The 14,049-nt window shown below is 37.7% G+C and overlaps 1 protein-coding gene across 6 annotated transcripts in view; it reads left to right on the top strand.

Moving 5' to 3' along the window:
- Nucleotides 1-14,049, top strand: part of SHROOM3 (shroom family member 3) — a 262,210-nt gene that overhangs the window by 146,950 nt on the left and 101,211 nt on the right. The window contains exon 3 of one of the 6 annotated variants that reach the window (XM_056803257.1): nt 10,424-10,483. The exons of the other annotated variants lie outside the window; for them this stretch is intronic. The gene's annotated coding sequence lies outside the window, so the exon portion shown is untranslated. The remainder of the gene's footprint in view (nt 1-10,423; nt 10,484-14,049) is intronic. 6 annotated transcript variants of the gene reach the window in all.

Below are 14,049 nucleotides of genomic sequence, written 5' to 3'. Positions count from 1 at the left end.
ATATTTACTAACTGTAACTCTTAAGCAAATCACTTAACCCCATTTGCCTCATGTTCCTCATCTGTCAAACAAACTAGAGAAGGAAATGGCACACCACTCCAGAAAACCCCAAATGGGGTGATGAGAAGAGTCAGACACAACTAAAACCACTGAACAATGACACAAGGAGAGAGCAGAAGACAGATAAGAAAAATATGTGTAAAGAATCAACAAGACTTGATACCTAATTAGATACTGGAAGTGATGGAAAGGGAAGAATGGAGAATGTCTCTGAGGAGGCATTCCTTGGGGACTAGAAATATGTGAAATCAATTCTTTTGGGAGTCATCAATAGATATTATCAAATATAGGAATATGAGAAAGGAGATTTTTCAGATGTGTTTTCAGGTTTTTTAGATGGTCTCTAAGGTCCTTTCTAATCATGCCATTAGATCCTTACATATATATGAACCAAAAATGAAGATAGCTATATTTGATCAAAATAACTCTGACTTCTATTAATATTGATGGCATTTATATAACATTTTAAGATTTTCAAAGCACATTACAAATATCTCATTTTATCTTCAAAAAATCCCTATAAAGTAAGTGCTATGTTGATCTGAATTTTACAGTTGGGGAAACTGAGGCAGACAGCAGTTAAATGTTGTCTGAGACCCCATTTGAATTCAGGTCTTATTGACTCCAGACCAGTATTCTATTCACTGCTCCCTCTTGAATCTTTGGAATTCTCTTTGAGCCTTTTCCTCATAAATGCCTAGCTTGTTGATTTCTAGAGCACTCCAGTCAGATGATGGCTGGGCATGTTTCTGATAAAATATTTTCATTTTATGCAGTTTTCTATGTAGGAGGGAGAGAGTAGTATTCACCAAACCTGTACATTCTGCCAAGTCACCTGCCATCATGAGAATGTGCCAGGCTACTGTGTGGAGATTATTCAGTTCTTCTGGTGTTGAGAGGGGGCCTCAGGTGATCTGGCTGTTGCTATTCTAGTGTTATTCTATATTGTGTGTGTGTGTTAAACTGACTGAATCTATTTGTGTGTGTGTGTGTGTGTGTGTGTGTCTTTTGAGATACAGCCAATTGAAAAGATTAATTATCTTCCCAAACTTCCTAAGACAAATTATTACCACAAATAAAACAGATTCTGTATTTATAATGTTTATTTATAGATCCCGAGACTTTGGGGCAGCTTAAACTGACAAAAATTAAATTAAATTAAACTAACCTAGCTTAACACCAAACAACACACACACAGTAATTTCACTGACATAGCAGAATGTTAGAAAAAGTCAAAACATTTTTGTATATTATTAATAGTTCTACAAAACAATTCTGAGTTTTCATCATACACCCACCAGATTGCTTTATTTGTTTTAATTGTCATTAAAATGACAAATGTTGGAGGGATGTGGAAAAATTGAGACACTGTTAGTGGAAAGCATTGTGGAAAGCAATTTGTAAATGCACTCTGAGAGAGTTCTAAAAGTGTGTATACTCTTAGACTCAGCAATACTGTTGCTGGGGCTGTTTCCTGAGGAGAGCAAGGAAAAAGGCAAAAAACCTATATGTTCCAAAGTATTTAGAGCAGCAATCTTTGTGCTGGCAAAGAATTGGAAACTGGGGGATGGCTGAACAAGCTTCGGTCTAGTGATTGCCATGGAATACTTCTGTGCCATAAGAAGCAAAGAGCAGGTTAACGTTTTTAAACCTTGGAAAGAAACTACATGGGATAATGAAGAGTGAAATGAGCAGAACCAAGAGAGCATCATACACAGATACAGAATTAATACAGGAAGAACAAAATGTGAATGAATCCAGAGAGCAACCTGAAAGGTGGAAACATGAAAGACCTAATTTGTATGAACATAGTCTCCCAGAGTTGATTCTGTGATTTGGGGAGAGGAGGGAGGGGCTGAGACACTTGTGGATAAATTCTACTAAAATTTTTTTTAATTAAAAGAAAAATAGTTCCTAAGCACCTAGAAAAGTGTTCTAGAAGTTATAGTGTTGCTTATTTACCATAATGCCTGTTATTTTTTTTTTATTTGTATCCTTTTTACTAACTGAACAGCTTCAAACAAAGAGAGACATAAAATCTAAGGGAGGTGGCAAAGGTCAGGGACATTTAAGTTTAAATATGGAGGCATGGAATGCCCATTATCTACCCTAAAATGCAGAATGAAACTTGGATATTGTGACAACAAATGAAATTGGCACAAGCTGGAAAAAAAATGTATGAGCATCTTTCTAAGTCCCAGTAATCCTCTTGGGCAAAGTAAGGAAGGATTAAGCTTCCCTCCCAAACAAGAGAGCTTATTCATTTTCTCTAAGATTCCTTATTTAGTGTCAAATTTAGCAAGGAGCCCATTTTCCCCCCAAATGAAAGAAAATCTCCATTTGGAGTTTGAATGTTCATCAACCCTCTATTGCAGGTAGGTATAGAATGGGAGCAATTTGTTCCCAAAGAATGGCATCCTCCAAACCCTGAAAACTGAGATATCTGCTGAGCCTAAGTGCCTTACCCATTTCTTCCACAGAGCATGGCACAGCTCTTCCTCCTCAATATCTATCCTTATATTGGAATATTAGGGGTGACCCTCACGTGGGCTGAGCTGGGACAGACTCCAGGGAGTCAAAGAAACTGTGCCTAGCACATACCACTATTCTGCCTTGGAAATCATTGATACTTTGTATTGTATTTCTTTCTTTTTTTAACCCTTACCATCCATCTTAGAGTCAGTACTCTGTATTGGTTCTAAGGCAGAAGAGCAATAAGGGCTGGGCAATAGGGGTTAAGTGACTTGCTCAGGGTCACACAGCTAGGAAGAGTCTGAGGTCAAATCTAGGTTTGGCTCTCTACTGAACCACCTAGCTGCATTCCCCCATCCCACCTCCCCTTAGCATAGATTCTAAGATAGATAGTAAAGGTTTATTATATAAATGTACATCACATATATGATATCTGATGTATATATATATATATACATATATGAGATGTCTGATAGATATGTATCAGAGAGAAAAGAGCTAGAAATGCTAACTATAGCAAAAAGAAGAAAAAGAAATCAAAGAAAAAGTTATCACTCTGCAGATGATATGATGGTATACCGAGGCAGTTTAAACTGACAAAAATAAAACTAAACCAACTCCAGAGAATTAAAAAAACTAATCAAAACTACTTTAGCAAGGTTGAAAGATATAAAATAAACCTACATAAATCATCAGCATTATAGATCACCAAAAACGTTCAATAGCAAGAGATAGCAAAAGTAACTCCTTTTAAAATAACTAAATGATATAAACCCCCTAGGAATGAATCTACCTACCAGAACAAACGCAGGAACCACATGAAAACAATTACAAAATGCTTTGCATTCAAAAAAAAAAAGTCAGACTGCAACTATTGGAAAAATATTAATTGCTTATGGATAGTTCAAGCTAATATAATAAAAGAATATCCATCTTTGACCTGCTCAGCAAGGCTCTGGAAGAGACTTCTTCGTTTTAACAGTGTGGAAAGGGCAAAGTTTGTTAACTTGTTTAAACATAGGGTTAGGTCTTCTTTCCCATACTTCTTGGATTCAGGAGAAAAGGGCTTCTGGGTACATTCATGGTAGTGAACCTCTTCTGGGTTGACATATCAGAATCAGTCAAGTTTCTGAGGATTCTTAAAACAACAACAACCACCACAACCAGAAACCTAGAGAAAGCTAGAGACCTAGAAATACAGTCCTGGGGTAGAACTAATTTTGAATTTCTCAGATACTTCAGGAGCACCTCTCAATTTCACAAATATAACTTGAGGGTGTTCCTAAACTAATTCCACCATTATATTATTCATCTCCACACCGGGGAGCTCATGGGTTCCCAAGATGAACAATCTTCCCAGAAGTGCCTACTGAGAGGTGGGCTCCCCCAGCTTCTGATTTCAAACCATTCACCTTCCCAACATTGTGCCTTCAGCTACCTCAGCTCCTCCTTTTTTGAAAGCCTTGATTCTTCTCTAAGAATTAAGTAAATACTTCTCACTTCCCAACATGCCCAAGTGACTGTCAATCAGTTAATCAATGTATTAAGCATATAATGTATATTATGTACACCATCCACTGAGAAGACATTGAGCAAATATGTCATTACGAGCTAGATACAGGAGAAATAGGAAATAATTAATGGAGGAAAGATTTTAGAATAATGGGTTTCCAGGAAGGCTTACTGTAAGAGCTGGCAGCTAGTTGTAGGGCCATGGAAATTATCTTGGATCTCCACTTAAAAATAATGGGGTGTAGGGGCCGGCAGTTAGGTAGCTCAGTGGGTTGAAAGTCAGACCTGGAGGTGGGAGGTCCTGGGTTCAAATGTGAACTCAGACACTTCTTAGTTGTGTGACCCTAGGCAAGTCACTCAACCCTAATTGCCTAGCCCTTGCTGCTCTTCTACCTTAGAACTGATATTCAGTATCAATTCTAAGACAGAAGGTTAAGGGTTAAAAAAAATACTGGGGTGACTTGACAACATTTATTGTACATTTCTGTAGCTACAGTCCCATCTTTTTTTTTTAACCCCAAGATACCTTACCTTTCTTTAGCAGTTTGGGTTTTGTATGAGTGTGCTCTTACAATAATGACTAATATGGATGTGTATTTTGCATGACAATAAAAAATGAAAAAAGGATATTTCCCTTACCACTCTGTCGGGTTTGGCAGACTACCCCACACATAGTAGGAGTCTTATAAATACTTGTTGACTGATCTTATAAGAGTAATAAGCTTTTGAGAACTGGCTGGCTACCTGAAATGTGTAGACTGGTATTCATTCTCTCTCTACCCAAAAGAGGGATTTGTGACTATTGTGATCTTTGAGGCCTCAGGGCAGAGTTGGATCATGCTCAGGAGTACTTAAAATGCCTGTATGGTCTCTCAGACTTAGATTGGGGAGAGACCATTTCACCAGCACCTCTCCAGACTTAATGAATTTAGCTAGAAAGAATTAGTAGCACCATGTACCTGGAAAGAAGAAAAGGGAAAGGGAGGCTGAGCTTCTAGAGAGAGGAAAGAGATGGAGGAGGGCCTGTGGCCCTATAGATATCTGGGAGCAGAAGACTCAGCCTGAAGCTACTACTGGTCTTGCTGGAAGTCCAAGAAAAAGATCTGCTCTTTTCCCAACTTTCTTTCTCCTTTTAACTAATATACCATAGTATTAGTATTATGCTTGCTTCTTTTACCTAAATATTTCCTGGATCCTAATTTTGGTTCCCAACAGAAAGAAGTCAACGGTTAGCTAGAGATAAACAAAACTTTTAATTAATGTAGAGAGAGAAAAACCTGTGTCCAAAAGTTGAGAATTTTCCTATTTTAGTTACATTAATAACTTTGTCTAATAAAAGTTCTAAAAAATACTGAGAGACCTGAGGGTCTTAACCCTTAATATTGTTGACCTGGAGTGGCTGAGTAAAGCTCCCTTAGAGATAGGGGTTGGAGAACTGAGGACTGAAAAAAGGGTCACACCCTAAACCTCCCTCAGGGAGAAACAGCTTGTGGAGGATTTAGCTCTTCCACAATCTTGGTGGTAGGATCTTGGACCATTTCAACCAATCTTACTCAATCCAAGGTGGAACCCACCAGTATTGAACACATTTTTTGTCCCTATCAAGAGAGATGAGAGGACTGAGGATCAGAAAATCACATCTGGTGAATATGGCAGCTAGGGTCAGGAGGACATTAACTTCCCTGTCACTGATTTTTTAAGACTCACAAAAGCACATAAACAGTGAAAATAGGAGCTCAGGAATTTGGGTTGAGGTTCATTTTAGCTGCTTTTTCTTTTTGCTCCCACTGGAATGCCAAGTATTCATTATATGAAGAATGTTCAACAATTCAACATTCATAAAATACCTGTAAGTGCTGGTGGTTAAAACAAACAAAACTCTCCCTGTCCTCAAGAAACTTGTCCTCTATTCACAGGACATAATGTGTATGTAAGTAAATAAATAGAGAATGTTCAAAGTAATCTAAAGACTAGAAGTACTAATAAAGCCTTTCTTTCCTTAGGTAGAAACAAAGCTATTGCTAGAGTTGACTACCCAGGTGTTCATGTATCTATTCTCAGATGATATTGGCATGACATTAATTTGGCCAGTTTGAAAGGGATCAAGGCACATTTACTCTGTGGTTGCAGCTGATCCACAGCAGACCAAAAAAGACTAGAAATATGTAGAGAGCTAAATGAAGTAGGGCAAGTAAGTGGCTTTAATGGATAGAGTACTAGGACTAGAGTCAAGAAGACTCATTTTCCTTTGTTCAATTCTGGCCTCAGACCCTTATTAGCTGGGTGACCCTGGGCAAGTCCCTTAACCCTGTTTGCCTCAGTATCCTCACCAGAAAAAAAAAATGAGCTGGAGAAGGAAAGAGCAAACCACTCCAGTGTCTTTGACAAGAAAACTCCCAAGGGGGTCATGAAGAATTAAACACAATAGAACAGAAACAAACAGTGAAGTGACTTAGCCAAAGCCATAGTTAGTGGCTTAGGTGAGATTAGAATCCAGATCTTTCAACTTAGAGTTTAGTGCTCTTTTCAGCTGATTTCAATTTTGGGTTAGCTATGAAGTTCCCTTTCTTGCCCAAGATGACTTGATTACCCTGAAAATACTGTGGTGAAAGTCTACAAAGTGATTCCTACCACTCCTTATTTTGTCACCAAAAAAGCCAGAAGGTAGGAGTTTTTATTATTTTTTTTTAATGGGAAGAAAAGAGAAGTGGCAAAGACAATCAATAATCATTAAATGCCCCCTGTGCTGAGTTCTGGGATACAAATGACAGGGAAAAGGCATCCATCCTCACTAGTGGCTCTTCCTATTCATAATGTCTGGGCAGCCTGGTCAGCAGGAGGAAAGAAGGGAAGTGATCATACAGCCTGTATGTTCTTACGTTAGGGCTATATGTTTTCTTAGTCCATTTCCAAGGAGTTGGAATGTCTTGGACATAGCATAGTGGATAGAAGTATTGCTACTGGACTTCTTTATTGAAGAATTTCAATATCTGTTTGAATCCAGATGTTTCCTTGGACTTCAGTTTTCTCATCTTTAAAATTAAGGTTTATCAACCTTCAAAGATTCCTTATAAGCTTTATTGTTGTCACCTTATTATTTCAGTGTCTTGGCTAACATTTTTGTAAATTAGTAATTTGCCATTTTACCTACAGTTTATGTGCAAATTTAATACAAAAGTGTAAGGATAAGGGTCAGTAAAATTATACACCCACCACTTAAAGGTAGTGTCAAGATGTTGAGCTTTGGTACATTTATCGGGTATGAGAATAATTTAGTTTTTCACTAAGTCAATCAAAGACATTTCAATCAGGTGCAACAGGAAGTCTGTTCAGGCTGGGTGAGGGCTCTGGTTAGGCCCTAAGGAGCTTATACAAAGAAGGAGGGAGGAGCTAATTCTGAACCCTGGAGAGATTTCTAAAGTCTGGCTGCTCAGAGGAAAGAATGGGGACATCTGGAACAGAGCAGAAAAGAATTGGCAGCCCAGGGACAACTGGCAAAAATGAGAAAGAAAATGTAGGACTGAACTGGAGCAGAGAAGGGAAAGAAGAGAGTTCTGTTGACTCTACAGGGTCTTTGGAGTAGAAAATTGGGACTAGGGAAAGAAGGGGAATAAGCACTGATGAATAAGCACCTACTATGTGCCAAGCATTTTGCCAATATTATCTCATTTAAGCCTCATAACAACCCTTGAGTTTGATGCTCTCATCCCCATTTTAGTTGAGGAAATTGAGGCTAAAAAAGAAAAGCGAGTTTCCTAGAGTCATGCTTCTAGCAATGATCTGAAGTCGTCTTCCTGACTCCAAACCTAGAGTTCTATTCACTTCAATCATAGGTATCTCTTAAAAAATTGAGGAAAGTCCTAAAATGGGTCTCTTATTCCCTGATTTCCTCTCCCAGTGACATGATTTACATGTCTGTTTCTTTGCCCAAGTCTTTTGAGTAACCTGATTTTTTCCATAATCATCACTTTATAGTGGCCAGGAGTTAACAAGAGATAAACAAATGGAAATTAAAGGAAAGAACCAAGCCTTGGTCTGTAAATTTTGGTTGGAAATTTTCTAAGAGCAAAGAAATTATATTCCTAACCTTCCATTCAATACCTAAAGCCACAGAAGAGGGAACCACAAGGATCCCAAAGTACACATGAAGTTCCCAGTCCTAAAGTGAGCTAATTATCATAAAAGGGCTGGGTTCTTCAAGGGTCATATTCTAAGTAAGATCCAGAGTTTGAAGATTGGAAGGAAAGGTTCAGAGAGAGAGAGAATTAATAAATATAATGAACATTGGTGGCATAAATTATTGGGGGGGTAAGGGAAGGAGGGAGGAAGACTTCCTTGGTACACCAAATTGACCATATTTCTAGTAAATCAGTCACTTCAGACTTCATCTACCTTAGGACTGACAAATACACCAGCACCACTCAACCAAGAAACAAGACTCAACCTCTGGCTTACACATAAGCGGCTCCCACATGCTATGCCAGCTATTTGTTTTCCTGGGTGAAGTCACTGTCCAGGATTGGCTCTAGAAAAAATCTGACAGCCTCCCACTACAAATTCATATTTTCTTTCCCAAGGTCTTTTGTAAACACTTTTTCTGGCATCCCATTTCCCTCCCACCAAGCTCAGAACTCTTTAGAAGAGGGTAGAGCCCTGCCATCACCCCTGCCCCAGGCTAACCATTCCTAACCTTTGAGTCCTGAATTGAGGACTTTATTCCCACCCAGATAATCAATCTCCTTTATAATCCTCACTAGCAAGTTTTTTAAATTCCTCACTGGACTAACATGATTCGTAACAGGCAGGAGAAACATTTCTCGGTTTTATAGGCTAAACTCAACCAAAAGCCTGTAAAGAAGAATTTTGGTCACAAGTTATTTTAGTGTGATATGTTGATATATCTACATGTATTTATTGCTGCTAAGTCATGTTCCAGCTCTTCATGATCCCATTTGAGAGTTTATGGGGCTTTCTTTTTTTAATTGAAATTTTTTATTTAATTAATTTAGGGTATTTTCCCATGGTTATATGATTCATGTTCTTTCCCTTCCCTCCCCACCCCAACCCCTCAGCCAACACACAATTCCACTGGGTTTTACATGTGTCATTGATCAAGACCTATTTCCCTATTATTGATAATTGCGCCAAGGTGATCATTTAGAGTGTAAATCCCTAATCATATCTTATGGGGTTTTCTTGGCAAAGATCCTGGGGTGGTTTGCCATTTTCTTTCCCAGTTCATTTGACAGATGAGGAAACTGAGGCAAACAGGGGCACAGGGACACATACCAGATCTGAATTCATGACTCCAGGCCCAGCACTCTATCCACTCACCACCTAGCTGCTTATTTGCATGCATAGATAAAAATCACTTTCTCTATCTTATCTATCCATCTTTATCTTTTAAACTCATATCTTCTCTCTTAGAATCCATGCTGTGTACTGGTTCCTAGGCAGAGGGAGTGGTAAGGGTCTTAGGAGATTAGGTGACTTGTCTGGGCAAGTAACCTGGGTTCACCTAGCTAGGAAGTATCTGAGGCCAAGACCTCCCTTCTCTAGGCCTGGCTCTCTAACTACTGAGCCTCCTAGCTTCCCCCTGTATATATAATTTATAGTCTTTATTAAGAACATAACAATCATCAATAAACATGATTTTAAGATTAAAAAAAAAAGATTCCCTACCAACTGATAGACTGGTAAGGAGAAAAGAACATTGGAAGACTGTCATTTACTTTTGAGAACTTAGGCAAGTCACTTAACTTCCTCTGGCCTCCATTTCTTTATCTGTAAAATGAAAGGGTTGTTTGCTTCCAACTCTACTGTTAGGCTTTTTTTTTTTAGTGTATATTAACTTTTAAAATAGCAAAACAATATTCCTATTTGTCTTCAATTCTAAACTTAATTTTGTTTTCTTCTGTGTACTTTTTGATTGTTTATTGATATAATTTCCTTTCTTTTTGGTTGTATCTCTATCACTACTCCCTAATTCAAACCTAGGAATAATTCTGAATTCCTTACTCTCACCTCCCATATCCCTTCTGTTGTGAAGATCTGTCTGCTTCACCTTAGCTGAATCACTTAGTATAAGCTCCCTTCAGTCCTCTGATCCTACCACCATGCGTGCCTGGACTATTGCAATAGCTGATTGTGGGTCTGCCTGGCTCCAGTCTCTCTCCACTCTACTCCATCCTTCATTCAGCTACCAAAGATTTTCCTAAAATCAATAAACTCCAGTGGCTCCCTCTTGCTTCTAGGATCAAATGAAAAACCAGCCATTTGGATACCCTTTACCTAGGGCCTTCTCTTGCCTCTCCAAGTTTTCTTCCTGCCCTGACACACAATCTTTGATCCTCTGACACTGGTCTCCTTGCTCTTTCAGAAACAAAAGACTCTGTCTCTCCTCTCCATCTCCTCTCCTGGCTTTTCTTTTTAAACCCAGGTAAGAGCCCATCTTCCTCAAAAAGCCCTTCCCAACTCAGCTTTTTCCTTATGGCTTTCCCATGTTAATTATTTCCAAGTTATTCTCTGTCTTGCTTGTTTGTGCATGTTTATTTGTTGCCTCCTGCTTTAGACTGATTTCCTTGAAGGCAGGGACTATCTTTTACCTCTTTTCATATCCCCTCTGTTCATGGCACATAACAGGTGCTTAAATGTGTGTTAACTAACTTAACCCCCGCCCCCAAAGTGCCTCCTTTTAAAAGTGTAGCCAAGCAAACAATTCGTGTGTTGTTTATTCATACTGGACAAAGTAGAAAGCATTTCAGATATTGAGAAGCCGAGCATTTAAGGTAGCTTGGATGGCCATTTTAATAGAGGGTAGGAGATTGTCAAGCATAATGATATATATCACTTTCTGTCTTTCTCCTATCTGTCTAGAAGTGAAGAAAGAAACTTCTAGTAATTTTTTTAACCTTTACCTTCCCTCTTAGAATTAATACTGTGTATTGGTTCTAAGGCAGAAGAGCTGTAAGGACTAGGTAATGGGAGTTAGGTAACGTACCCAGGGTAACACAAATAGGAAGTATCTGAAATCAGATTTTAACCCAGGACCTCTATTTTTGGAGTCTGACTCTCAATCTACAATCTACTGAATTTCCTACTTACTCACACTTATAGTAATTAAAAAAAAAAAACTTCAACTCTAAAAACACAGAAAACCTGAAATTTAACTGCAACTAATAAGTAAAATAAAATCCAATAGCCACAATAGAAGAACCAGGATCATTTTTAGGAGTTCCATGAAAACTTGAAGAAAAAACAAAGATTCTGAATGAATGCAGCTACTAATTCAATAGGGAAGTCAATAGACCCATATGGATAACCTAATGTCTTCATTCCTTAAATATATGAGAGATAGGAAAGACACAAGCAACTATGTGATATAATTTTTATTATTGATATTTTCTTTCAAAGAAATTGTGATAAATTCACCTATTCCTTTCTCCCGTTTTCATGACATACTCAAAAGCCTCATTTTAATAAAGGTTTTCTGATAAGAGGAAACCAGTTTTTCTCATTTTCTCAATTACAGTTTTTTTGTTTTAGTAAAAGCACACTTTGTTAACCTTTGAGAATCTTTCCTTCTTTGAAATTATCTAAAAATGGACCCCTGAGTGCCTCTGAAAAAAAATGCTTTATTTTGCTGGAAGAATTCTTGTGTGTGTCAGGGTAGGTTAGGGTGATGGTGGGTGCCAATGTGTTTAGGTCTATGGTTGGCTGCCCTCATGTGACCCTGATCAGAGTTCCTGGACCTCTTGTCTTAGAGGAAGCAGTTAGGTGGTACATTTGAAAGAGTTCTGGACTTAAAAGTCAGGAATACCTGAGTTTGAGTCCTGATTCAGATTTAATAGCTCTCAGTATTTTCTGGGAAGAGAAAAATAAAAGCACCTGCAAACCTTAAAGGCCAGATTTGAACTAAGGATCTCTAGTCTTTAGACCTGTCTTTCAATCCACTGAGCCACCTTGCTGCCCCTGGCATGATTGATTTTTAGTGATGCTATGTTGATTCTTTGTAAAGTAAAGGGAAGAATGATATAAGAGCTTTACAAATATTATCTCATTTGATCTTCACAGCAGCCCTGGAAGGAAGATGTTATTATCCCTATTTTACCAGTCAAGAGACTGATACAGACATAAATTAGGTGACTTTCCTTGCTTCATATGGCTAGTAGTAGAGTCTACATTTGAACTCAAGTCTTCCTAACTGCAGTTCTAGTGCTTTAGCCATGCCTAGGACTGGAGGTGTAACCAGTGGGAATGATGGAGCCAGGACTAGGGGAACAGAGAGAAATGACATCCAATGAGGGAGGAGGGAAGTCAATTTTGAGAGAGAAGTGAGATAGAAAAAGGGAAGGAAGAAAGGGAAAGAGGGGAAAGAGTAGGAAAGAAAGGGAGGGAGAGAAGGAAGAGAAAAATGAGAGAAAAAAGATTTAGAGAAAGAAAGAAGAATGAGGGAGAAGAAAAAGAAAATCACTATTGTAATAGCTGATTAGTACAGCATTAAATGGTCAAGATGGAATAGAGTCTAATTTCAGGAGACTCAGTCTTCTGTGCTATTACTCAGTAACAGTTCTGATTGTTTGAGTTTGGTGAACCTGGCTTTTCATTATTTATATAGATACTAAATCACAGGGGAATGATCTTCTAAGGAATAACTAATTTCTCTGTCTTCTGGGTTGGGGATCTGTGGTTTGATCCTTTGAGGGGAAAACCACCAAATTTCTCTCCAAGAATAAGAATTAGAAACTGGGGCAATTGAAGCTTATTAGCAATGACTTAAAAAAATTATTTTTTAAAAATAAACACACACATGCACATGCACTACCCATGAGAATGTTTCTACATGGGAAGTAGAAAAGAAAAGGAAATGTGAAATGTGAAACCTTTTATCTCTGTTTTCTTTTTTAGAATATAGAATACATTTGAAGTATCTTTTTAAAAAATATTCCGAACTTAATGACAAAATAAAATGGACATTTCCATATACATAGAACAGAAAAAGTAGATTATATAGAAAATTGCAAGTTTCTATTAATGGAATTTTATTGGATTTTGATAATGTTATATTATAATCATAATTAGTGGAATATTAATAAAATACGTTTGCTTTGATTTTTTAAGTAGTTAAATTCAGCATGCAACCAAGAATTAAACTGTTTGTTGTTGATCCTCTCTGCCCTTCCTTTTATACTTACCTGAATTTTTTTTAATGCACCTTTACCCTTCTATTTTAGAATTGTGTATTGGTTCCAAGGCAAAAGAGTGGTAAGGGCTAGGCAATTGGGGTTAAGTTCACACAGATAGGAGATGTCCAAGGTCACATTTGAACCCAGGGCCTCCAGTGTCCAGACAAGGCTCCCATCCACTGAGCCCTGTCCTGAATATTTAAAAATACTTTTTCTTATTCTTTTTTTCAAACTACCATCTCCCTAGCTCCTCTTCCTCTCACTCTCATGAGGAAAAAAAGAAAAACAAAACAAAACTCTTATATATAACATATATGACTTAACTGACCTAAATAGGTCAGTCAAGTAAAACAAATCATGATCATGTCTGACAATGGTTAGGAATACAAACATATGGAAAAATTCCAAAATGATAAACTTCAGATTCAAACTTAAACTTATACTTAACAGTATCCAAAATTGTAGATAGGAAGATTAAAGAAATGTACATAAAATGTATACAATGTTATATTCAAATTAAGAAAACTTTCCAAGTAGTAAGACTAACATGAAAGTTATTTGATCACTAATGATATTGAAATCATGTTTACAGAGGGTGACTAAGTGGCTCAATGGTTTGAAAGCCAGGCTGGTCTCAGACACTTCCTAGGTGTGTGACTCTGGGCAAGGCACTTCAGCCCTATTGCCTATTCCTTACCACTCTTCTGCCTTGGAATAACATAGAGTATTATTTTAAGATGGAAGGTAAGGACTTAAAAAAAGAACAGAAACCATATTTACAATAGATGAAGATATTGACCTGCATTTTCCATCAGTCACT

This window comes from Monodelphis domestica, chromosome 6 (genome assembly GCF_027887165.1).
Source record: "Monodelphis domestica isolate mMonDom1 chromosome 6, mMonDom1.pri, whole genome shotgun sequence".
Classification (NCBI taxonomy): Eukaryota; Metazoa; Chordata; class Mammalia; order Didelphimorphia; family Didelphidae; genus Monodelphis; species Monodelphis domestica.
Note: the sequence above shows the minus strand (reverse complement) of the source record. Positions and strands in the feature narration are given on the sequence as shown.